At 36.8% G+C, this 26,202-nt stretch overlaps 1 protein-coding gene and 1 long non-coding RNA gene across 5 annotated transcripts in view; one reads left to right on the forward strand and one right to left on the reverse strand.

The window, feature by feature from the left end:
* The window catches only part of ZBTB20 (zinc finger and BTB domain containing 20), a 797,288-nt gene extending 784,513 nt beyond the window's left edge, over positions 1-12,775 (reverse strand). The window contains exons 1-2 of the mRNA XM_027105198.1: positions 12,717-12,775; positions 10,653-10,747 (exon numbers count right to left, since the gene is read on the reverse strand). The gene's annotated coding sequence lies outside the window, so the exon portion shown is untranslated. The remainder of the gene's footprint in view (positions 1-10,652; positions 10,748-12,716) is intronic.
* Positions 12,776-13,304: 529 nt separating this feature from the next.
* The window catches only part of LOC113619817 (uncharacterized), a 198,060-nt gene continuing 185,162 nt past the window's right edge, over positions 13,305-26,202 (forward strand). For 2 of the 4 annotated variants that reach the window (XR_003432548.1, XR_003432544.1), the window contains exons 1-2: positions 13,305-14,523; positions 20,167-20,277. This is a non-coding gene — a long non-coding RNA (uncharacterized LOC113619817). Of the gene's footprint in view, positions 14,524-17,763; positions 17,879-20,166; positions 20,278-26,202 lie in introns of all 4 variants that reach the window. The other 2 variants (XR_003432545.1, XR_003432546.1) reach the window with 2 other exon arrangements.

The raw sequence follows: 26,202 nt of genomic DNA on the forward strand, positions 1-26,202 counted from the left end.
TCCCACCACTTATTTTCCTCCTTTTTTACATTCCTCCTGTCTACTCCTGCCATCAACTAAGTGTTGATAAGACAGTTTTAGTACATTAAAAATTTTCTTTACATAAGTATGATCCTTTTATTTCAAAAGTCTGAAATTGTCTATTTTATTACACATTTACTAGCCATCTATCTTTATCTCTTAAAGGAAATTATACACACAACACACAAAATTATATACAAATGCTCATTATTTACCACTATTTCCTTTCCTTTTCATCTTGAAATCTTTGTCCTGGTTCATTTGTTGTTTGCTTATAATCTATCCTCAGGCATTTTCTTGGATGGGGAATAATAATTATATGTTCTGAGTTCTTGGTTTTCCCTAAATGTATTTCTTTCACCTTGGCTGGCAAATGACAACTTTCTGGGCATTGAGATTCTTGGACTGTAGTAATTTTCCTTTTGCAGTTTGTAGATGTCATTCCACTATCTTCTTGCTTCCTGTGTTACAAATAGGAAGTTCTATGATACTTTGATATTTCTCCTCTTTATAGGAGAAACTTGTTCTTTCTACTTGGGAGTTTGTTTCAATTTATTTTTAGAGTTCAGAACTGTATCTTTTCTTTCATTCAAGACCATAAATCAATAAACCCTTTCAATCCACAGACTCTGATTTTTCTTACACTCAAAGAAATTTTCTTCTATTATTTAATTATACCTCTCCTCCTTCTGTTCTTATTTCTCCCTCGATAATTCCTATTATTCACATTTTGATTTCTAAACTATCCTCCAAGACTCATCCTTTTTATTCAATATTTTCACCGTGTTTTAGTTGTGCTATGTACTTTGATATATTTCTTGCACTTGGTCTTTCAGTTCACTGACTCATGTTTCAACAGTGACCATGTTCTCCGATTTTTCCACTGAGTCGCTCAATTGAGATATGTTTTTCTTAGTATCTGAAATTCTTTTTTGTTCTTTGTTTGAATATCCTTAAGTGCTCTTAATATATTTCAAAATTCAGGTTTCATTTATTTTTGCCAATAGTGCTAGTTGCTTGGAGTATGTACTCTAATTTTCCTGCCTGATCTTCCTCTCTCCCTCACTACTGGCTCCCCTTTGATGGATTGTTATTTTTCATTGATAACTCACTGGAACTCTGGTCTGGTTGTTAGAGTATCCTAAATGGCAGAAGCATAACACTTGGAGAAAAGAAATGTAGACAGTCTACCAGTTCCCTGCCAAGGCATGAGGAGGTAGATCACTGTTGCCCTATCTCTGAATTTCTTTTCAGCCTCAGGGACAGAGAAAACTCAGCCAGCACATTCAGCTACTCTGACTTTTTAGCCTACTGGGGAGACTTGGATACATAAAATAGGCAGATATTAACTTTCTCCCATACTGGTTCACAGACCTCTGAAGCCCAAGCTCTTCTTTACAATGTCTACTGTTTTCTGATCTTTATCCCTGAACTTCAGTACTATTCTCTAGTTGCTTGCCCAATTGATGGTAGAAGTTTTCAAAGCAGTGTTTCTCTGCCCAAGGTGTCACAGCAATTGTTTACAGATCTCAGTAGCAATTTGATTCAGAAAGACACTCAGGAATTGGAAGGGAAGGGGAAGATGGCCATACATAGGTCACCTTGTTTTCAGAATCCTTAATTTTAAAAATATTGAGAAAGGGGAGAGGTATGTGGGTCTGGGGTTGTCTGGGAGTTCATTATCATTATTTCCAAGAATCAATACTTTCCTCAGAAAGCATATTCTTGAATATACAAAAACAACAATATGCTCTCTTTATGTTCTTAGATACAAATTCCAAAATATACCATAGCTACTAATCACTTGAAGTACGCTTTAATGAGACCCCAGTTTTAATTATCCCAGGACATAATTATCTTTTCTTTTGGAAACAACTTCAAATCAATTTGCTATAGCTTCAGTTAGTAGAGAGACAAACTATGACTTTGGCAGATCATGTAAGTCTCCCACTGTCTAACTAGCAGGTCTTATAAATATGAAAAAGCATGTCAGCTGTTATATAGGAAAGAAACATGCACCCTACACAGTGGTTTACATGACATTACCCTTCATATTGTTCATAGCCCAATTACCATGTTTGCTTTCTATAAGAGCTAAGGATATAATGTCAATAACATTAAAGTGTTTCATTGGACTGACTTCTAAACAACTTAGATAATAAGGTAAAATTATCTAAAGCTCTGTTTTTTAATTGTGTGAGACTTTATGAACTTATCTTTTTAAGAATTAGGAAGCTCATATAAAATGCTCAAAATCTCATTACAATCTATTAAGTGCAAAAAAAAAATACTCTGGACTGTTTGTCCTACTATCCAGATAGGAATCATATAGGATATGAAATTTGGATTTCACCCTTGAATCACTAGGTAATGTAATTCTGTGTACTCTATTCAATACAATATCCTGAATTGATTGCAGTAGATTTGCTTTACCACTGATGGGCGATAACTGATATATTTCTTTTCTGAATCACGGTAAATATAATTTTTTATTGGGACTTCTGCCATGACAGAATTTCATTAAGTATCTAAAAGGATAAAAGATCATGAGCATGTGTAAAAATGTCTGGGTCTTAGAAAAGTACAGAGAAACCCTGTAATAGGTATTAATGATTGTAACAATGCTAAATTTGAACCAGCCAAAAGAAAATAAGGAATGAACAGCCTGGTAAGCAAGTACAAAGTAATCTTTCTAGGACAGCTACAAAAGAGTCTAGTGAACATTGAATCCTCCAGTGTGCCAGGTACTGTGCTAAGCACCAAGGCTTCAAAGATTAATAAAATACGGTACTGCCCTTAAGGATCTGCAGTTCAGTGTAGTATAATTCTGAATGCTATCTTTCCTGGGTGATGAATGTCAAAGAATGAATGCACCCCTTTCTGCACAATAAAATTCATCATTACACAAATAATAGATAGAAACAGAGGTATGCATAATACAAAATTACAGAAAAACAGCAACCATTTATTTTTGGCTTTTATACACTCTAGCAATTCACTTTATAACAACTGTTGAGACTGTTATGTGAAATACCTGAACCAGAAAGGTCTGGAATCCTGTTCACTTTTCAGCTCAAATCACCCCTTCAACATAATATTGCCTTGTTCTCAACCCTTTGCTAGAACAAGAAAGATTATTGAGAGGGTGAGTTTTCAAAGGTATTTCTCTAAGGGTCAGATATATGAAGGGAAGGGAGGATGCAAACAACATAGTTGTTAAAAAGACTAGATACCACCAGATGTCAAAAGAACGAGAACAAAAGAGTACCAGTGACAATAAACCTAAAGGGGAAAGGTGTCATGAATAAACTGAATGCTGGTTATCTTTCTAACTTCACAGTATATTGTATTAGTGATGTATCAATTTGAAACATACAAAATGATTATTGTAATATATTTCCTAATGCACTAGAAATAAGAGTCTGAAGGAAATAACAGAGATATTGTAATAAGGAAAACTGAAGACACATAAGTGATAGTATAGTTCTTCCATTATTCTTTGACTCCATTCAGACAATCCAACTCTTCCCCACCTCTCTATATATACATAATATAGCTCAACAATGAATATTATCTCTTAAAAACTTTTGAAGTCTCCATACCTTGTAGAAAAAGGGTATGAGTATGTATACATGGCATACACATCTGTTTGTATTTGGTTTGATGTCATTAAAATTATTTGAAATAACAAAAAATCACTTTAAAAGCTTATATAATTCCCTTTTCATTAACTCATGCTGGCAATCATAAATATAATCCAAATTCATGTACACTGACTTCACCTGGGCTGATCATTTGAACCGATTACTCTGATAGAAATGCATTTTTCCTATCAAATAAAACTGAACCTTTCTTTCAGTATAGCGACAATTGAAGGAAAAGTTTACACAAGAGAAGTCTACACTCTATTCCACCTTAAGCCTGGTAGAGCCTGGCTCCATGAATGTGGGAAGAGGAGATATCAAAAGCTACATTACAACATGAAATGAAATAAAATTAAGGTATAATTTGTTTTACCCATCAAATCCTCAGAAAAGCTAGCAGATGTTTTCTTATATTTGAAAACTGGACAGCAGACGGTAACTTGTACTATAAATGCCCCCCAGAAACAGTGATTTCAGAATTGAATGGTACACAGCAAGTACTCAATAAATGACAGCTATTCTCAGGTTTATCACATAGGTTTCTGTGCTAAATTGCATTTCTTTTTAATGCATCTAAACTTACTGCCTAATTCTAAGTTAGTACTGATAATCATGTTTTTTGTGCCAAAACCATAGCAGTCTTTGTATCCCAGACTCTAGGTGGCCCCTATTTAAGCCAGCTGTTGGTTCTGAAACAAATCTAAGGGTGCAAAAAACAAACAATAAATGTTAGGGCCTTCCAAAGTCAGTAGGATTTACCAAAGTTTTGATCCCGATTCTTGGTTACTCAACCTGTTTGATTTCGGTCTTTTTGACCTCTGCCTTCCCAGTACTGCCAGTATCTAAAGTTCCCTTTGACCTGCTCCTACTCATGATTTCCTCCATCTGCTTTGACATCTGTTACCCAGCTCCACTGTTGTCCATCCAACCAAATCAGGCAGTGGCTACCCAGTCCATCCTCTGTTAAAACCTTCAGATAAATTCCCTCATAGAAGTTGTACTTCTAGACTGAAGAGTTAAATTTTAAAAACAAACTTTACCATAGCAACCATTCCTCCCACTTAAGCTCTTTCACTTTGTGCCTTTCTCTGGAACCTTCTCCAAATCCACTATGCCTTTCTTGAAATAAAATTACCAGTACTAATCAGGGCGGGTACTAAGTAAAAATGGTCCCAGAAGAGAGGCATGATGAGGTGGTGATTAAGAGTTTAGGTTTTCTAGAATTGGACTTGAGTTTGAATTCCCAACTGTTATACACTAGCTGTGTGACTTTGAATAAGTTACTTAACCTTTCTGAGGCTTAGCTTATCTTTAAAAATGACATAATTAAAGTGCCTATCTCATAGGATTATGAAATTAACTGAAAAAAATTCAGATATAACCAATGTCTGGTACAGAGTTAAGTGCTCATACATGTTGGCTACTGTTGTTTAGTACAAGAACAGAATGTATTTTATTTTCTTTCACTATGCTCACAACCAATAATTTTGCCAGTCTTTTTGGTACCAATGCCTTTAGAAAAGGGTCTACATTAATTCCTCAGTATATGTGCTGGGTTTCAGTTAACTTATAGTCTAAAATCAGCTTCCCTTCTAAATATCTCTTAGAATGCTTTTTTCCCCTTATTTGCATGCATTGAAGCACTCATACCACCTTTTTTGCCCTATGGTTGATCTAAAATTTTTCTTGCCATTTCTCCCAAAAGCTTAGCATTATCTAATATATTGTCGTGTTTGTTGTATACTCCGTCTATGAGGTAATTTATAAAATGTTATGAGCAGTATCAAGAACGATGGATATGTGTATGGAAGGGGAAGGAACCAAGGATTATATAGCTTTCTCCAGATAGCTGTTTCCATTTGTGAATAGGTAAAGGATTTGACGGTTTTGAGCCTCTCACTACCATTCATACTAGCAAAAGGAATGTGAGTCAATTAAAAAGAAACTGAGAGTGAAATTCTAAATGAAAACTTTGAGGTCATCATTAAATAAATACCTACAGGTAGGTACACACAAATTGCATGCAGTTTGTTTCAGATTCTTCCCACTATTCTTCATCAAAAGAGAGTCAACTTTCTTTGTCTATCTTATCAGTCCTCCTATGTAAATCTATCCCTGGATGGATATAATGTAGGATCAAAAATCAAATGCAGCAGTTAAAAATTACCAGTTTTATAAGATCTATATGGAGATGGCCCCTGATTACTCGAAGTATATTTATTTTTTGCTTTAAAAATTAGGCACATAAACCAAATTTACCTTTTTCTTCGAATATATCTATCTATCCATATATTTTATAGAATTAGAAAACAACTCTGAGTTAATTCATTCTATTATTACCTGCTTTCTCCAGTTAAGCAACTTTATGCAGAGTAAAATGCAAAGAATCATGTTTATAAATTCTATTACCAATATATCTACATGAGTAAAGGTGAGCTGGTAAAAATTTATGTAAACTAATAGACATTATAGTTACCAACTATAAAAGATTATCAGTACTTAATATTGTGGCTCTTGTACTACTATGCTATGTTTGAAAGCAAGTATCATTAAAATGAAACTTTTATCCAGGACTGGAAGTAAAAAGCAAAGTCAAATATTTTACATATACTCTTTCCTGGTGCCCCCTGCACATCACATCCATTCACATTATCTAAAGCTAAAATAAAGACTCAAGTATCAAAAGAAAGATACTCATATTATTAGAGCTGAAAGGGACCCTGAAGGTGAAGGAAGCTAAGGCAGAGATCCAAACAAATTATGTGAAATGCTTAAGATCATACAACTAGTTGCTTGCAACATTATACCAAAAACAATATTTCCAATCTCTACATCTGAAAATTTTTACAATGTGCAATAAAATGAAAGAATTAAATCAAACATATGAGGGATTGGCTGATAAGTTAGATGTCCCCTCAAGCTAAAAACCATTGGATTTAATGACTTCTACTTACTGGATTTTTATATTCCTAGGAAAATAAGTTTAAAATAACATAAAATTGTAAAAACTGACTAGAAGTAAAAACAGCTACAAAGAAAATTTATGCTCTTTCTTAAATCAAAACCATGGAAAGGATATTCTTTTAATGCCTAAAGGAAGCCAGAGATTTATGGTTGTGTGTACATGTATGGTAGTGGTAGGGTTTGTTTTGTTTTGTATTGTTTCATTTTGTAAACTGTTAGAGGTTCCTTTTGTGATGGTAATTTGTGTCCCAAAAATGGGGGTACAAAGAAAATGAATTTCTGATAATTTATAAAGTACTTAACCATATATAAATAAATAAGTCTCTAGAAACTTACTAATGACAGTCAGTAAGAAAATGGTTGCCAATAATTTCAAAACTAAAAATCCAAGTCTTTTTAATATTGTTTGAATTTAAAATAAAGAACATCTTTTTTTAAAAAAGGTCAAAAGTAATTGAAAAAGAGATTAAATCAATACACTTAATTCTCTAAACTGTGTGTATATTTTTCCTGAAGTGCATATTCATGAGCTGACAGTAGAGACAGGCTGGCTGCTTTGTTTGACTATAGTTCTGTTTACCTCATACTGTCAAGAATGGATTTTGACACTCACAGTATTAATATTGCTATTTTTATTGATATAATTAGCACTGCTATAAATAATTCCTTGGCCTGCCACATCTAAGAATATCATTAAAATCAGCAATATTAGGGCTTCTTTTTCTTATATGATGCCTTAGAAACAGTCTGCTGGCCCAAAGAACCATGGTGACTTCCTGATGTGGAAGTTACTAGAAAAAAAAAGTTGTCTTGTCAATAGAGACTCCTGTTTTGTGTATGACTTCACTAAATAAACTAGTTTATATTTGTTTGAAACTAAAGTTTCTTACCAATCTGCTGTTTCAATTTCACATCACACCATATTGTACCTAAAACAGGCAATCTGGATTCCCGTTGTTACTTCCCTCCATCCCCACCCCCCCCAAATAGCTCAGGAATGGGTTTGAATTATGAGGCTTGAATATATAAAGCAAAAGAATTAAGACACCCAAAATTCAGAATGGGTAGGTGAAAATAAGTGTGCTTGAAGTCACTTGTATAACTGCTAATGGGTGGTCCACTTGTGAGTTTTTAATCATTACATGAAAGCAAAATCAAAACATTTTATCTTGCCTCTAGATCACATCAGCTGCGACAGTAACCCTATCTAAACCTTGAATAGTCTGTTCATAAAACTAAGTGGGATGAAAAACTAAGTGGGGTGACTGACCCAGTGCATATTCAACACAGAATATGAAGGCCAAAACAAAATGACAATAAAATTCAAAACAAGTTTGTGGAAATTTTGGGCTAGTATATTAAACCTTTCTTTGTCTCCATCACTTGACAGATGGTTAGCCTTCATACAGTCTAGTATCTCTGGCAAAGAAATGACTGTGTCTAGCCAATAACACCCCAAATTTTGACTTAAAATGCACTGTACACATACTTACACTTACCTTAAAAATATGAATATTAATTAGTCTTTATTTTATTACTATAGAAATCTGACATGTCAAGATTTTATCTTTTACTCTATGAATACCCCTTTTGAAACTCTCAACTATCTTATTATGTGGATCCAGGGTTCTAACAGCTCTTCACTTTAGATTTCATTCATTCTATGTGCTGCTTAGTAATCATGCTTTAAAAAAACTTCCCAAAATAAATTTTAATCCAAATTATTACAAAATTTACAAAGATTTAATTATCTTGTATTTCTATGTTGCTCGGGGCAAAGGTTTGGTTAGTAACAGAGTATGTTAAACAAAATCACCTGGGAACTTTGAATGCCTTCCATGTCAACGAACACAAGGCAGGACTGGAATCATTTATCCAGTAATGAAATATGTCTTTATTCAAAAACTGATCATATATACATACTTACATGCACATAAGGACACATTGATCAACCATCCTTACTAGAATTAGGAAAAGTTCTTAATTTTTAACATTCTATTAACCATTCTTCCACTTTGCTTTTTAAAAAAGATTTCAGCTAAAACAATATATTCTATTAGTTACAGTCTCTGCTTTTTGTCCTAAATCTTCCTATTTGTAGCTTTCAGACACTGCCTGGTCTATACTTAATAGCCACAGGCAATCTCAAAGTTCTCTAAAGTGCATTAATATGTACCCTTTCTAGAAGAATTGATTATGCTACAAATTAGCATAGAGATCTAGTGTAGATATAGATTCAAGCTCTTTACAGCAGGGGATGGGAGGACTGTAGGTAGGAGGATTGTGTGTAAAAAAAAAAAAAAAAAATCATGCTACTTAAGAACTGAACTCACACTTGACTAACAAAATAAAACTCACTGTGATAGAGAAAAATAACGAAAATAAGAACTTGTTATTTGAGAACTATGAGCTAGGTTTTGGAAAGGTGAGACACCCACTACTTGAAGCAACAAACTTTGCTTCAAAATCATATACTCCCTTAACCAGGCACCAAGTTTCCTTCAGTTAGAAACCTAGGATTTTTACACCTACAGACTAAATGATTAAAGTAATACTAAAATACTCTGTAATGTTCCTCTTGCATTACAAATGGTCTATTAAATCAGAGAAGTGCCAATCAAATGCTTTTGTAGTTTGAAAGGTTTAAATAACAAAGCATTTTTTGCAGGCCTCTCTTTCTCTTTTTAAAGTCACCTATAAATTAATTACAAATTTCCACCTTCTCTTGGTAAAACCACAACTGTAAAAGATTTAGGCACTTGATTTTTCAGACATATTCTTAAAACAAATTCTAACTAAACAAATTAAGATATTCTAGTTTATGTTTACCACAATTTGCTAACAAGACAAAAGCTCCACAGGAATTTTACAGTAAATTCCAAGACACAGAATTTTTTTTAATATAAAATAACATTTTATTTATTTCAAAGGCAAGCTTAAAATTACGAAAAAATAAAACCCCTATCTGTTAAAAAGACCTACTGAAACATATGGAGAATATTTCATGACAATAACAAAGGGTACAAATAATACAGTAAGCTCTTCCTTCCTTATCATTGGCAATTGGTAAAATCTCCCTGCCCCTCGAACTTCTCTAAGCTTTTTTAAATCATATTCCCCCAAATGAGAAAACAGCTAGGTTTTAAAGTTTCATCCAAAACTACCTTCTTCTAGCAATCTGAAGTAACCAAAGTGTATGCGACATTAGAATGTAAACTCCACATGGGTAGGTAATTTTATCTTTTGTTCACTCTTACATCCCAAGTATCTAGAACAGTGTCTAGAACAGTTTGATGAATTTAAAAATCCATTTCAGACAAAAAAAATCACTTCAGAGAATAAATCAGAGCCCATCAAGCTCCACTTCTGTATTCCAAATGTTTTAAAGAATCTCTTCTTACCACTTATTCTAAGATATTTCAAATACTTTGTAATTAGTTTATAAATTTTAGATCCTTTATAGGAACTTAGTTGTATCTTTTATTGTTCTTCTAAAATGACCCAATTTTTTCTAGGAATTTCAATTTGGTTGGAAGGTCTTCTGAAGACTGACTACTGAGATAAAAGTAATTCATTTAAAATGGCTTTTTCCTTGGATTTTATTCCTATACCAAGTAGTCAAAGTCGTGTTAATTTGACAGCAAGAGCAATTGTATATGTATGGGTCTCAAAAACTTCCTGACTTTACTTAGGACACTGGCATCACATCAACTAGTCATTCTGAACAATACCCCTCCTCCCCTTCCACGCACACACACACCAAAATTACAACCCTCACATGTAAGTTGTTCTTTCCTCTAGTACTCCGCTTAAACTCATATTGTCTTTCAGTAGCTAGTTGCTAGTAGCGAATGTACACATTAACTATACCTGTATTTTCTTGGTATAGTAGTTATTTCAAAATACTGGCATCTTAAATGAACTAAACAAGTAAGTATAAAGAGTTCTTCCTAAAAATGGATAAAATTTGACAATTTTTAGTCTTAAACTTCTTTCTTTAGTGTGTTAAAATTGGGACCTCACCATGAAAGGGCGTATTGCTTTGGAGGCTGGTAGCCAGTTAACTTGTCACCTGATCTTCATATGCAAAAGTTCTTTATTCCACTGGTCTGTGAGATCTGAAATCACAAAACCAAAAATACCCAACTGCTGGACTCACTGAGCAGATAATTATATTTCTAGAAAACTCACTTTTTTTCTTCTCCTCACTGTCTGAACATGATGTATGCTCAAGGCTAAAGCCCTCCAAAATTGAGCTCAATGGAAATCACATCCCCAACCTTAAGAATTAAACCTTGAGCGCTAAGCAATGAGTAATATCAGCAATTCTTCAAGGACAATACCAAAAACTTCCTTGAGAGAAGACTACTTCCAAGAGGGCACAGTGAATGGTATTACCATGCACTATATGTGCATCAACTTTGATACATTCTGATTAAGAATGACAAAGAGCAAACATGGGCATTAAAAAAATGTAAATTGTTCTTGCTGTTGTTCTTTTCCAAGAAATACAGAAATGCAAATCGTAGCCAAAATTGGACTGGGGATGTGATGGGGTAGAACGGTGTATTTTAACGATTCCCAATCAATAGCAAAGGGTGCATGGGATTAGGAGCAACAGGTAAGAAAGTAAACCATTTATGAATTTGTCGATGGTAACGGATTATTCAATGTGTAAAGCTAGAGAATGTATTTACAAAACGGTCCTTATAATTCATATTTTAAAACTTTCAATAGCAACAAAAATACTAACTTTAGAACAGAGCTTGCTTGAAAACACTGGGGGAATGAGTGGTCTCTTAATTTTCTTAGCTGAAATTCACACATGACCACGCAGTGAGAAAATTCCACTTGAGCAACATTTTGGTATTTTTAATGGTAGCAGTTAAGACAATTTTCACATGACTCGAAGATTCACAAATTCAACTTAGCTTGGGCCAATGCTGATGTGAGGACAGTACTTTACCCACGGGCTGCTTCCAAATTACTTCCTGCTTCATTCAGATTTTTACTGGAGAACTGTCATCCTGCTACTGACCCCATTCAACTGGGTTGGGTTAAGAGATCAGCGGATTACCGCGCTAGTTAGGGTAGCTGTACGCCATATTGTGTTTTTCGCGAATGTTTATCGTTTATGTGTGTGCCTAGCATATGTTTGTACAAGTGTTTATCAATACAACTTTTAGAAAATCCCTGCCTCCTGCCTCTTCAGCATCCTTAAAAAGGCTAACAGCTTTAGGAGGGCAGGGCGTGGGGCGTATGGTGGGAGAAGACCAGAAAGCCACACGGACAGTAATGCATTAAACAATGTAAAAGAGAGTGCATTTCTTTTAAACTTTCAAAAAGCTTCCAACCGTTTTCTCTCAGCTATGGAAAAAGCGTAAACATTTTTTAATGTTTCCAAAGGGGCCCAAAGGAGGAGAGAAAGAAGGAAAGCTGTCTTCCCTTCCCATGCCCCCTTCTCTACAGTCGTAGCAGCGAAGCAGGCGGCGGCCGGTAGCTCCGGCGTCTGGAGGGGCGTCCAGCGGCTCTGGGCCAGGACCCCTCCCGCCCCCCAGTTCTCTGAAGACGCTCCAGATACTGCTAGAGCCACGGCAAGCGGGGAAGGGCGAGGAGGGAGGGGGCGGAAGACAAGCGGGCGCCTCTAGTAGCTCCTGAGCCCCGGCTAGTCCCCCTCAGCTCCTCTTCTTGGTAGCGGCAGCTCCAGGCGCGGGGAGTAGAAAGAAGGCAGAAGACACGTTTCCAGCTGCGGGACGCCCCGCCCGATCCTGGAACCCAGGACCCTCCCGCGTTCCCTCCCTCCGCGCCGGGTCATGCGAGGCCACCGCCGCCGCCCGGCGCGAGGAGGGGCGCTCGGGGAAAGGGGCCGCCGGGGGGAGGGCACCCGGGGGAGGGGGCGCGCGCTCGGCCGGCCAACAGCCCGCGGGCTCGCCACTCTAACTCGCTCCCCCAACCCCACCCCGCGCCCCTCCTTTCCTGTCCCACCGCCCCCAACTCCAAGCGCCTCGCAGACGCCCCGTCCCCCACAGCACGCACACACCCCTCCCTCCAGCCCGCCCCACAACAAATTAGAGTTTTTGGCGTTACCTCCTCGCGCTCTTTAATCTTCTTTCCTCAACTCCTAAACTTCCCCCCGCCCCTACTTCTTCGGCAGAAGGCCCACATTGGGCGCCTCACGCCGCGAACCCTCTATCTTTTCCTGCTATTGGGTTGCCCCCACGCCACTCTTGGCTTCAGTAAGCCAATAAGAATGGGACGCCCCTCATGAGGTTGCCGCCCATAAACAAAATACACTCTTCCTCCTCCCCTCACCTGTCCCCGCCCCCATCTGCCTCTTCCCTCATCTCTACCAGCTTCGATTGGGCTAGAAGAGGCCCAATCCGCTATCTCAGACACCCATTGGAGCACTGAAACTTCGCTCAGAGAACTGTTAACAGGCGATTGGTCAGCAGTCTTTCCGCTCCCCCCCTCACTCCGCCGCACCTTCGTCCACTCTGGAGAGGTCAGTCATATCTCGTTGTTCAGTGATCCGAGAGGTGGGAGGCTATTGGTTGAGAGGGCCCGTCAGACCGGACTAGAGTGAGTCGTGATTGGTCAACACAGACACGATCAGGTTTGGTTGTCTAACCTCCGCCGCGCCCACCTTTTTTCTCCAGGCCCCCGCCCCCTCCTAACTGCTTTTACTTTCTACGCATTTCTATTTCCTCCTTTATTTATTTATTTGTGATAAACTTAAATGACCTGGCGACGGAGGCGGGACTCGAGGCGAGGCCGAGGATGACGAGGGACGGCCGGGGGCCAATTGCCGAGGGGGCTGCCGGGTGAGGGGCAGCGGCGGTGGCCAGTGAGAGGCAGGTGTCTGGAGCGCGTTAGGCCTATGGAGTCGGTATGCCCCAGCGGAGGCGGCGGTTATCCGCTGTCTGGCGCGGCGACCTGGCGCGGGGAGCCGCGGGAGGGGAGGAGAGGGTGTCGCTGTCGCTGACGGCTGAGGCGGCAGGAGGGAACCTGGATCCCGGGCGGTGGGAGGGAAAGCGGGAGAGAGGGTCTGGCGAGGCGGCGGCGCTCAAGGCCACGCTGGGTCAGGCTTGGTTCTTGTGGAGCGGCGTGCAGGTTGCCAAGCCAAGAGGTCGGCGGAGGCCGCTGAAGCAATGCCAGTGCTCAACGGGAAAATGCGTTCGTTCAGGAGGTTTAGAAAAATGCTATGTAAAGCAGTTTGGAGTAAGCCGCCGTTAATATAAATGAGAATATTATTCTAACGGGAGAAACAGATTGTTTCATACTACTAAACGCCTGAAGTACCAGCGACCCAACCCAAGCCCACAAAATTCAATATCCTGAGGGCTAAAAGGAACAAATAAAGCAACACGGAAAATTAAATGCGGTTCAGATGCTTCAATAAAACCTCCATCCTCATCCATTTGTCACTCAACCTAGCACTCCTCAGAGCCAAATTCTTACCAAGTGTTGGTCCAGTACTCAGGCATGGGGGAAATAGACGAGGCTTAAAGCCGGCGGGAAGCTCAGGGAGGATTCCTAAAAAGGATTCCTAAAAAGGGCTAAGAGGGGAAGGAAGAAAAAAAATCGCTTTTCACTATACACAAAAAAAAAAAAAAACTGCCAAAATTAAAAGTTGCAGTATTGGGGGAACTCAGCAACAATTTGTCACAAAATAAGGGACTTTATTAAAAATACCATGCATACAAATAATATACTGGATTTGCAATTTGAAAACAATTTTTTTATAGGACATGTATTTGATGTATAGTTTCTAATAGACTCAAGTCCTCTAATTTTTATCCTAGCCTTCCTTGGGACATACAGCATGCCTTAAAGAAAAAATTTTTCATGAAACTTGTTAAAGATGGTTACGCAGATTTTATTCAGGACCACTGAGGTAGGTATAGATAGGATCATTGCAATTGAATTTTGCAGGGGGTAGAGAGATTGGGCTCAATTTCATATTAAGAGTGGGCAAGTGGGAACTTTAGCCAAGGAAAAAAGGTGAGGGTCAGTGGATGGAAAATTGCTAAGAGGAAGCATTAGGGGTAAGGGAGATTTTGGCTAAACCAACCTAGCAGGATTCTTGCTGAAGACAGGCCAGGGTGATCAGACATCACCTTGGGGATAGTGGAAAATGAGGAACCTGATCATATATCTAGGGTAATGGGGGTTGGGGGGAGTTCTTGTTAAAGCTGTATTTTGCAAGGAAGTGTACAAATGCCTGGCTTTGATTAGCGGTCTTTGGCAGAACCTAAGCAAAATAAATAGGCCCTGGTGGAAAAAAATGTACAAGGCCTTGACCTCATAAATAACATTAGATCTACCTTCTGAAGAATATATGTATGAAGGTCTTAGAATCCACAAAATTATTGCATCAGGTGTCAAATTTGAAGACCAGTAAAGTGTACAAATTTCTATTACATCTGGAAGCCAAAACATTTTAGAATTTATGTATAAATCTTAGCTACAACACGATGTAGTAACCGTAGTTTAAGTATTCCATACAGAATAATCAGCTTCACATGAGAAAGTTCAGTAAAACTTAACAAAGGTGTTTAAATAGTTTAATTCCACAACTTTAACGAGGTATAATAGCCACTTTCTAAGTACTACTTAATACTCATCCTTTTCAGCAAGTTTTTAAAGCTATTTTCAGTATATGAGCATGAGAGCTGTTAGGATTATAATGATAAGGCATTAGGAAAGCAACGTAAAATATTCTAATTCAATATTAGTGATCAGGTGAGGCCTTGGATGTTACTGCCCCTATTTAAGATGGTGACTATTTATACCAGTTCCCGTGATGTTAGAATCTGGGGTTAAAATGCTTCTGTCTATACAGAATGCCTCAATCTTTATATTTACATTACACATGCACAGACCTCAACCACCAGCCCACCCCACCCCCCAGATATACAAACATTCCAAAAGATGTAGCAAGAATTCCATATAATGTTAAATAGTTTTCCTATACACAAGCAATGACATAAAATGTAATGGAAAAAAATATCCCATTTTACAACTGTGAAAAATGCTATAAAACATTTTCAATGGTAACAATGAAACACTGTGTGATCTGTGTAGATTAAACTGTAAAATTGCTGTGGACGTCAACTAAGATTTACAAACGTCAAATTGCAAGTGACAGAAACCCAGTTCAAACCACCTTCACTAATTAAAAGAAAACCATTGGCTTGTGGTACTGCAATGATAGGGCTGTAGTTGGTCTCAGGCACAACTAGATCTGGGACTCAAGGAGGTCCCTGAGCCTTATGCTGAACATTTATTTTTTTTATCCTGTGCTTTTCTGGGGACTGTTCCTCCCAAAATCCAGTCATATGATTCAGATAGAACTACCAATTATAATGCCCACCTCCTGTTAGCAGGTTGAACACACCATCTAGTCCCTATAGGACCTGATACTGATTTTTATATATACTATGTAAACTAGAGATTCAGTTAATTTTATGTGTTTACTTATTAACTTTGTATCCAGACATCTTGGTGAACTCTTTTATTCATCATTTATCAGTTGACTCTCTTGATTTTATGTAGAAATTCATATCATCTAACAGTGATAGTTTTTTGTCTCTTTTCAGTGTTTGTAATATATTTTTCTTATTTTGTTGGCCAGACTAACAGCAAAATGTTGAAATAGTAGTTACAGTAGTGTGCATCTTTGTCTTATTTCTGCATTTTTGATGTTGCACCTTGAATTTGCACCTTGTTTCTTGCTGGAAGTTCTGTTAAAGAAGTTGCTCTATCATCACAGCTTCCAAAGCACTGCATTTCAAAAATCATGAATGAATATTGAATTTTATCAAATACCTTTTCTAAATGTATAAAATAATAATAATTATTTTTATTTATTCTGTTAATGTATTGAAGTATAATGATAGATTTACCTAGATAAATTTTCTTAATTTTATTACTATTCAGTAAATAATATGTTTAACTTACTATTATTTTTATTTTGGAATTTGCAAACTTCTGACATTAGTATTCATAAGTGGCATGGACCTTGTTGAATCTTTCATCCAATTTTGAAATTTTATTAGACTAGCTTCTTCAAATTAGTTGGGAAAATTTTGTCTTTTACCGTACTTATGGTTTTTTTCCTATTTTTAAAAAGGATAGGTCTTTATTTTCTCAATTCTGTAGTTTTTGTTTATTGTATCTTTCTACCTCTTCCTTAGTCATTTTGGTAATTTAAATTTTCTTACAAAAATATTTATTCTAGATTTTCAAGTTTATTTTTTAAATTTACATAATGTTACTTTTATCACTTATATTTTTAAAGTGTCCATAATTAGTGTCTATCCCAGCACCATATTTATTTCTTAGTGAACAGATTATTTTATTTGTTCATGTATTTATTTGTTTATATTATTGTGTTTGCAATTTACCTATTTAGTTTTTAAATTGTTTTAGCTACATACATCTGAATCATCTTCCTGCATAAGGGGAATGTTATAATTTTACCTTATCTATTACCGTGTAATAAACTATTCCAAAACTTAGTAACCTAAAACAACCACTCATTTATTTGCTCCTGATTATGTGAATTAGCAATTTGGGCTCTACAGCTCTATGTTTGGGGCTTTGCTCCAGATCACACAAATGTCAAAAGTTCCACTTGTTTCCCCCTTATCCTATTAGAGTCACTCTATGGTAAGCCTTCTCAGTACATGCACAGACTCAATAGATACTCCTCAGGAAAAAGTAGTTGGAAAACGCAGCTTACCCAGGAGAAGCTCTTCTCTCTCTAGTATTTTAATTCATGAGTTCCTCTTTGCATCCACAAGTCTCTGATGTTTTTAAAAATATAGTTTTTGTGATTTATCTCATGTTTTTCCTAGTTCAGGTGGGAGTTACGGCCTGTTACTATCGTCTCCATCCTGTCTGGAGGCAGAAGTGAATTTTTAATTTCAGATATAGTATTTTTCAGTTGTAGAATTTCTGTTTGATTCCTTTCGATGAAGTTGTGTCTATGCTGAAATTTTCCATCTTTTCCTCTTATTCTAAACTTATTAAACATATTTATTGTAACATACTTGAGTAAAACTCCCACACCTGTGAGCTTGTATTTATTGTTGTTTTCCTTTCGTGTGACTCATTCATTCCTGTTTTTTAGCGAGGCTCATAATTTTTTACTGAATGCTGTATATTGTGATGAACAATTGTGGAGATTAAGCTGCTTCTGGGAGGCAGAGTGCAAACACAAACAGATCACCTTGATCCTTGTAAAGGTTGGTGTTAGTGTTTATTCAGGCAGGTCTGTTTCAGGCAGATTTATTACCAGAGGCATAGCCTTTCTGGGGTCTCAAATAAAAGTCTGGGTGTTATAGTTTCTCCTAGAGTTTCTCCTTTACTTTAGCAATCTCTGAACTCCATCCTCTGTCTCCCAAGCAAGGAATTTCTGCTCAACCATAGCCTCATAGTTACTGTTTTGTTACTCTGTTGCATATCTAGCTTAAAAGTTCACAAATTCCTCAAGGGGAAATCAAACACAGAGTTTTAGACTGGCTTCTCTGTCACTCCTTCCTCTGAAATTTTGTCACTCAAGCTTCAGTCACTTAGGCAGAGTCAGACCCTATCCTCTGTTGCCTCTTCCCAATGAGCCTGTAGCTTTTTACTCAGACTCTGTTCCCTCACTTTGTGAATTAGAAATGCCTCAGAGAAGGGGCCACGTTGCCTTTAGAGCTCTCCTCTTTGTGCTTCCCTTCTCTCAGAAATCATAGCCCCTTAAACCCTGTCTGTATCAGCCGTCTTCAAATAAATGTTTTAAATATTTATATTTTATTTGAGTTTTATCATTGTTTCTGACACAGGATTAATCTAATATGAGCACTCCATTTTAACTAGAATTCCTGTGAATTAATATAAATCACTTCACCAAGCTGAGTATACAAACCCAGGCCACAAGTCTTTTAATACTCAAATGTTCCTAACCATTGTCAAATAGAGAAAGTATGACTTTCATCTAAACTCAGAATATCCTAATGATAAGTCTGAGATTTTCAGAGTTGCTTACTAAGTCCAAGGGATCATTTTTACTCATTGCATCATGACCAGAATATGTGATTTATTCACTAGGGAGGGTTTTTATTGATGCTGTTGCTTCGATCCAGTGTTGCTTTGAAAATTGATAGGTCTCTGTTTATGGTAGATAGTGTTTTAGCGTCTGATACATATGTCACTACAGCTGGTTCCTCTCTGATTTCTATAGTGTGGAAACCCCTTTCCCTGTGTCAGTGTCACAAGCGTGGGATTCAAATCTTATAGTGATTTTATTGTAGGGCTCTTTCAGAGAGAGAGAAAGGGAGTTTTCTCTTGGAAAGGTGGTGGCATCAGAAGGATTTCTTGCTTCAGCCATATGCTGAGCCATAACAAGCCCTTTCCTACAGACTTTGTGTCCTAATTCTCAAGTAAGAATGGAATTATTTCACTCATTGTCCTAAGGTCTGCTCCAGATTCTGTCACTGGTTAAATCACATTTTGGCTAAGGAAAAATTTATGATGATACCAAAGAGCAATCATTTAAATGAAATTTACCCAACAAGGTTCTCCCTTTCTGGGGCTCTGTGGTTCAGTGAATGCCTCAATTTTAACATGAGGACCACTTTTAGTGTTAAAGAATGTCCACAGATGTGGTTTATATTGGAAAGCTACTAGAGATGTATTAATTTCCTGGTGTGTTGTAACAAATTATCACAAACTTAGTGGCTTAAAACAACACAAATTTGTTATCTTACAGGTTTGGACATCAAAAGATCAAAATCAATCTCAGTGGGTTAAAATCAAGGTGTTGCAGGACCATTTCTAGTTTCTGGAAGCCACTGCATTCCTTAGCTTGTGGCCCCATCCTCCATCTTCAGAGTCAGTAGCATAGCATTTTCTAATTGCTCTCTCCCTAATTCTGTCTAACATCTTCTTTTTCTAACTGTCATTCCTTGCCTCCCTCTTATGAGCATCCTTGTGATTACACTGAGCTACCTGGATAATCCAGAATAATCTCCGCATCTCAAGAGCCTTAATCACATCTACAAAGTCTCTTTTGCTATGTAACACATTCACAGGTTCTGAGGTTTAAAATATGGACACCTCTGGGGGCAGAGGGGACGATTATTCATCCTACCACAGAAAGCTTCTTGCCACTTTCATCACTGTACTCTCAAATAAGCCCAAGGAATATAGGGCTCTTAATTTTTAAAATTGAATTTAATATTCTAAACATAATTCCCTAGGTCTTAACAACAGTCCTTAAGCAGATCTTTCTTTTATAGAATTCCATAACCTGAGGATTAAACTGGTGAATTTCTATAGCTCAAGAATTTCAGGACTGTTTCCTAATGTGTAGACCTTCAGAGGGTTAGGGTGGATTAGGTAGAGATGGCAAGTAGGGTTTCTACATTGCTAATTGTTTTTTAGAGAACAGGTTTAAAACCTGTTCTTTTAAAATATTTTGAAATTATGCAACAGGCATCAGTTTGGAAATAGCTCACTTTATCAGAGATCAATTACATATCTCTCACAGGGCAATGGAAAATGCAATGGCATCTAATCAAGAATCACAGCCAGGAAGCTAGAGTCAGAAGAAAGACCAAACTGCACCAAAGTTTCTTCTTCGTCTCCTTCCACAAATCCAGTAAGCCTATTCTCTAATAGAGAGTTATTTTACTTTTTGTCTATTTGTAATTGGCAGAAAGAAACAAAAAGACGTTTGGTGACCTGTTTTTTTCTTGAAGAATATGATTTTTACATTATGACAGAGGTCTCCAGCTTTGTGAACCCTTCCAAAAGTGGATTATGCCTCTAGGTACAGAAATACTAACCCTCATCACCTGCTAGAGAAAATATAAGAGAAATTTGAGAGATTGGTTTATTTTTTACAAATCATGCATCCCTAAACTATTTGTGCAGAAAATTAATATGCCGTGTATTAAATCTCCAGAGAAGATTTGTTTAAAACCTCTTTTAGAAACTCCAGTGTTTCTTCAGCGTCTTAGAAGTTTAATGTTTCCAGGTTTATGAAATGCACCTAAATGATATTCTAAATGCCAAGGACATTTTAAGTTTCAAAACAGGATGCCTTTCTGAGATTAAAATTTAAACAACTGTCCTCATAAAAATCATTGGAAAGGACAGAAGCCACAGAGGGAAATGACAATAAACTTTTAAGTTTGAAGACTGAACTGGTATTTTGAAAAAAAAAATGCCTATTTTCAGCGCCTTTTAAAGATATACAATAAATTTGGTTGTTCAAGAATATACAAGTATATTATGTTAACTTGATTTTCTTGGCCTATTTAGAGATCATAAACGCCAAAAAATGTAAGGCTTTTTTTCCCCAGTTTTTTAACAAGTCATCATGAAAAATGTTTTCCTTGCCTTGTAATCTTATCATTTCCTTCAAGCCTTCATAGGCTATACACTTTGCAAATAATGTTCAAAATTGTGAGACTGCAGTGCTGTCATTTTGAATGAAAATTTTTCTTTGGATCCATACACATCTGTCATTATGGCCAGTACTGATAAGCTCACTATGGGGCAGAAGGCTGGCTTTGGAACAGGAGATTTAAAAATGTTCAAGGGTTTGACTGAAAGGCTAGTACTGTTGAAAGCATATAAGAACTAAACACTTGGAATAGGTGGTTATATTTTCCGGAAATTGGGATGATTTAGATTTGTGGGACAAGCAAAAGAGTGGTTCCTTATAAACAAAAGGTCTAGGAGCATATAATCACAGCCCTTGCTAGCTCTTTTATTTCCTGTCACTCCTCAGGCATTTTAGTGCTTCCCATTATCAGCAGTGTAAGAGAAGTGGTACATATGTCTGAAGTAAATTTGAGTACCTTCCTAGAGGAGCAGAAGACCAAGGGAAAGGGAAGGAAAGCCATTTAGACCTATTGCCTGATTCTCATTTTGAACACCTTGATTTACTTTAATCTATACATACTGGATCAGTGCTTGCTTTCCTTGTTGTCAATATTACCTACACTTCAAATTTAGAGATAATATAAAATTTGAATTTGGTAGGAATGCAAAGCATAAACCTTGAAAATTATTGCATTATGCATTGTTATTTGCATTTATATATGATGATTTAAATATGATTTATATATGGCTTAAATATTGTAGGAAAAGTCTTTTTCTCATTCTCCCCGAAGGCTAATAGAAGTTTGAACTCTAAACATTCAGTTCTTTATGTACTGAACATATGTTTATTGTGAACTTCCTAATTTTGCTAAATATTGAACACATAAATACAAATTAGTCATGGTCCCTACTCATAACTAATCACACAGTCTACTAAAAGAAACATGTTAATTCTGTTACAATCTAATAAGGGCCATGGTGGAGGTACATTTTAATACCTAACATTTATTGAATACTATAAACCTAGGAACTGTATGTTCAGTTGATTTTTCTAATAGTTTTATGAGTTAAGTACAGTTATTATCTCCAGTAATACAGATGAAGAATTGAGGCTTAGCAAGGTTAAAAGCATAGTGAATTCAAGGAGTGTCAAATAGTTTACTATGATTGACATCTATGTTACAGTTGAGGTATCCTTTATTGTGGGATAGAATTGACTCTTGAGATTTTTCTTTTTTTGGTAGACTGGTTGAAATATCATCTAATACAGCTATCCTATTTTTCAATCTCTATGTTAACCATCAAACTTATGACCTGCTTGTCTGATTCCCCCCAGTGCTCTGCCCAGTTGTCAGAGCCTAAGGGTGATGGGGGTGGAGAAAGTCTTGGAAAGAAGGGGCCAAAACCTCTCTAACAATAACAGATGCAGAAAAGGATAAAAAACAACACCCAAAGAGATATTTCCAAAACAGTAACTGCAGAGAAAAGAATGAAACCATAGGGATGTCAAACCTCTTGTGTCATATTGGAAGTTTTAGCCCTTAGCACTGGAGCCCACCAGTGCTCTTGGCCTTGATCCACATAATCTTTCTTTATTCATGATGGTGTTGGAAGGAGAGGAAGCCTTAAACCTCCTTTGGAAACTGGAGTATAAAATAGTTAATAATCCTCCAATGGGGGCATGTAGAATGGGCATCTAACCAGCTATTGAGAGGGTGATGAAATTATCTAAACCATTTTTGAACTTTTTTGGTAAATTTTAGTCAGTACTGTCCTTTAAAGTAGCAAATTGGTTCTTTTGCCTGAATAATAAATTAAGATTTTCTGACCAATGGTCATATTATATTCAACTAAGTTCTTAAAGATCATGATATTTGCATTATTTCTGTTTTGTTTCCAAATCTGGTTCTTATAATGGCCTTTTCAATGGAGGAATAATCCAGTCTTGGAGACACTAAATTGTGCAAAACAAATACTACTGAATTAGTCAGGACTCTACATTTGCAAGTAGAAGAAACCCAACTCAAATTATTTTAAATGATAAATTATACTATATTAGCTTCCATGTGAAGATAGTACCTCATTGCTATTACCAGAAAACAGTCTCTCCTGTTCTTTCCTGGATTTTTTTCTTCACTTTGGCTTTATTCTCAGGTGGACTATCTCTATGTAATGGCAAAGATGGTAATGAGAACTTCAGGCATACATGATCTTCAGCACAAACTGGTTTATATAATAAATGTACTGGCCCACATAATAGAAGTCCAGATGTAGTACAGTTTTGGATGTGGTTTGATCAAACTCTCTGGGATTCTCTTAGCCCATCTTTGTGTATTAGCTGTAGTTATAGTGGTCCTAGGCCTTACAGATGCCACATCATCAGAGTTTTTCCCTAAATTATTGGACAGAAGTTCTGAATTTCATTCTGTGAGGACCAACTAAAGTCATCGCCCATTCTGGAACCAGTATCTAGAGCAAGAGATTTAGAAACTCTATTGATTGGCTTATATTAATCAGGATCCACTTCTGGAGTTGTATCAGTCTAACTCAAACACCTGTTACATAATGGGTGGCAGGTAAGATGGATACTGGAAAAGGTTAATAACCAAAACCACGGAATGCTTATTTCTGTAAAGTCCTGGGGGAGCGTTCCATTGACTGACACAAGCCTCAGGTTTATGTAGGCCCCACTGGATTAAAAGTAGAGAATGAGTGGGTCTCCATATGGCAGAGAGGAGTTTGGGGAGCTCTAGGTACTATACTAAAATATACTTTTGTACTATTTGTACTATACTTTTTAGATCACATCTCCAATTGCTCTATTTTATATTCTGCATGGAGATTAATCTTGTCTACTACCATGGACACACAGACTAGAAAAATTATATTTTAGATTTGAACACTAACAGCTGAATTTTTATTTAGAGTATGAAAAGATTAGATAATATTTTCCAATGAGTGGAAAAAATTGAGATTTACAGCACTTCTTGCATAGAAGGAAGCAATATTTGTTTTTCTGGAAATGAAAGCTGCAAGAAAGTAAATCATGTTTTAGGAGAAATTGGTAGAAAAAGACAGTTTCTCCGTATCCTTTCATAAAACGTGAGAATTAGCATGGCTTTCAAAGAAATGCAGTGGTGGCTGATACAGGAACTTAATTCTAATGAAAGGACACACAATAGTCTTTGGTATTAGGAAGAATATTTATGCAATTTTTTCTTAATTAGAAAAATATAGTACAACTAATTTGATCCTGCATACATTTTAAAAAATAGATTATTGCCTTTCTTGCATCTTTATTGGTACCTTTAAAGTTAAAGTTGAAGCTTTAAAATTTTGTAAAAGTTTCAGATTCAAGTATAGACTTCCAAGGAAGGACCAAAGTTATGAGATGTAATTTAAGAATATTGCTAAGTAAAATACTTCCAAGGTACCCTGTCTTTGATTTATCTTTTCTATTAAAGATTAATACTTTGAAATGTCAAAACATCACAGACTTGAGAAAAACTTCAGCCTTGTAGAGTTACTCTGTATACTTATATATAATGAGCCTCTAGCGTGCTGTCAGAATGCAGTGTGGAGCTGAAGCCTGAGAGATAATATCCCCACCTCCCCTGCTTCTATGCCCCAAGGTGGGTGTGGTTAGTGGTGAGGCATTCAAACAGCTGACAATATACATAGCTGATATTTTCTGGCCCACCTTCATTTGTCACTCTGCCTCTCCATAGTTATTTTTTCACCTTCAGGTATGATTTTTATTTGTGCAGAGAACTGAGAAATGAAAAGTTTTTCCAGCAGACATTCAGTGCTGTGAATACACAGCAGTGGTTTAAGAAAGTTGCTGGTTGATTCTTCATTTCTAGTGGTGGTAAATTAAATGCAGGAGAAAACAATAGATTAGATAAACTGTTCTTTCTGCTATCTGGAAGAAGTCGTATAGGACACCCCATATCTGAAAGAAAGAATTCAGCTGTCATTATTGAAAATAGCAAATATATTTGGGATATATTTGCATTATTGAAAATAACAAATATATTTGGGATAATTTAAAAATTAGTTTTAGAAAGAATATCGGGATTAGATGTCACTCCAATTTAATATGTTCTCCCTGAGGATGTCAGTGTGTGAACACTGTGCCAGCTCCTTGGGGAAGATACATAATACCTCTACCTTCAAAGAGCTGATGGTCTCAGTAACTAGAAAGGCACACATGCAGCTTGCAATGAAAGACGCAAGACAGCATATAATAAATGGATAGTGTTTTAGTCAGTTATTTTCATGTCCAGTCAAAAAAGACTCCCTGGGGGTTTTCATTAGAATTTATGTGATAAAAAGAGAGGTGACATCTCATGGAGCTCCAGGATAAAAATCCATGCCATGGCAATATAGGAAGGTGAAATGCTAGAAACTTTCTGGATTCGAGGCAGCTAGTAGGACCCCTGCACAAATGCTCTTCCATTAGTGTGATATGACTACTTGCTAGGTATATTTTTTTTCTCTGTCTTCCTCTCTGCTGTCCTCTCTTCTAGAGTTCAAATTCAAATTCCTGAGAGAGAATCTGTTCGACTTAACTAATTTTGCTGAGCTTTTCTTGCCCAGCAATGGCCAGTGGGTAGATAGACTGTTTGTTGGGGTTGGGGAGAGGAAGAGTGGTCTGTGATGAAGGACACTGCTCCCTTGGGGTACCTCTTCCACCAGGCTTTGTAAGTGTGTGGCAGGGGGTACCATAACCAACATGAAAACAGCAGTAAGCATATTGGTAATAATTGCTCTGGGAAATCAAAGAAGGGAGTACTTAATATGGAATTGTCAGCCTAGTGAAACTTCATGGCAAAGGGGGATTTGAACTGTGTCCTGAATGGTGAGCAAGAATCTAGTTGTAGAGACTAGGGAGGGAGGGATTCTAATATAAAAGTGTTGTACTACCTGAATAATAGCTACAAAACTCATAGTAACTGGGAGAAATTTTTAACATAACTTTAAAAAATTTGACTGTGAGCCCAAAAACACTTATAGCATTTAATTAGTCAGATTAAGGACTAATTTTCTAGCTGTGGAGGTGAAGCCAGGAGCTTTTTTTTTTTTTTTTTTTAATCTCCCTACTAACTGAGTGGGTCTTTATGCAGAGATGTGATCTCAAAGTAGAGATAAGCATATGCTGACTATATTGCCATCCTAACATGAACTAAGAGGG

The sequence above is a fragment of the Aethalodelphis obliquidens genome, unplaced genomic scaffold, assembly GCF_003676395.1.
Source record: "Aethalodelphis obliquidens isolate GAN/ISIS:26980383/991018 unplaced genomic scaffold, ASM367639v1 scaffold1, whole genome shotgun sequence".
In the NCBI taxonomy this organism is placed as follows: Eukaryota; Metazoa; Chordata; class Mammalia; order Artiodactyla; family Delphinidae; genus Aethalodelphis; species Aethalodelphis obliquidens.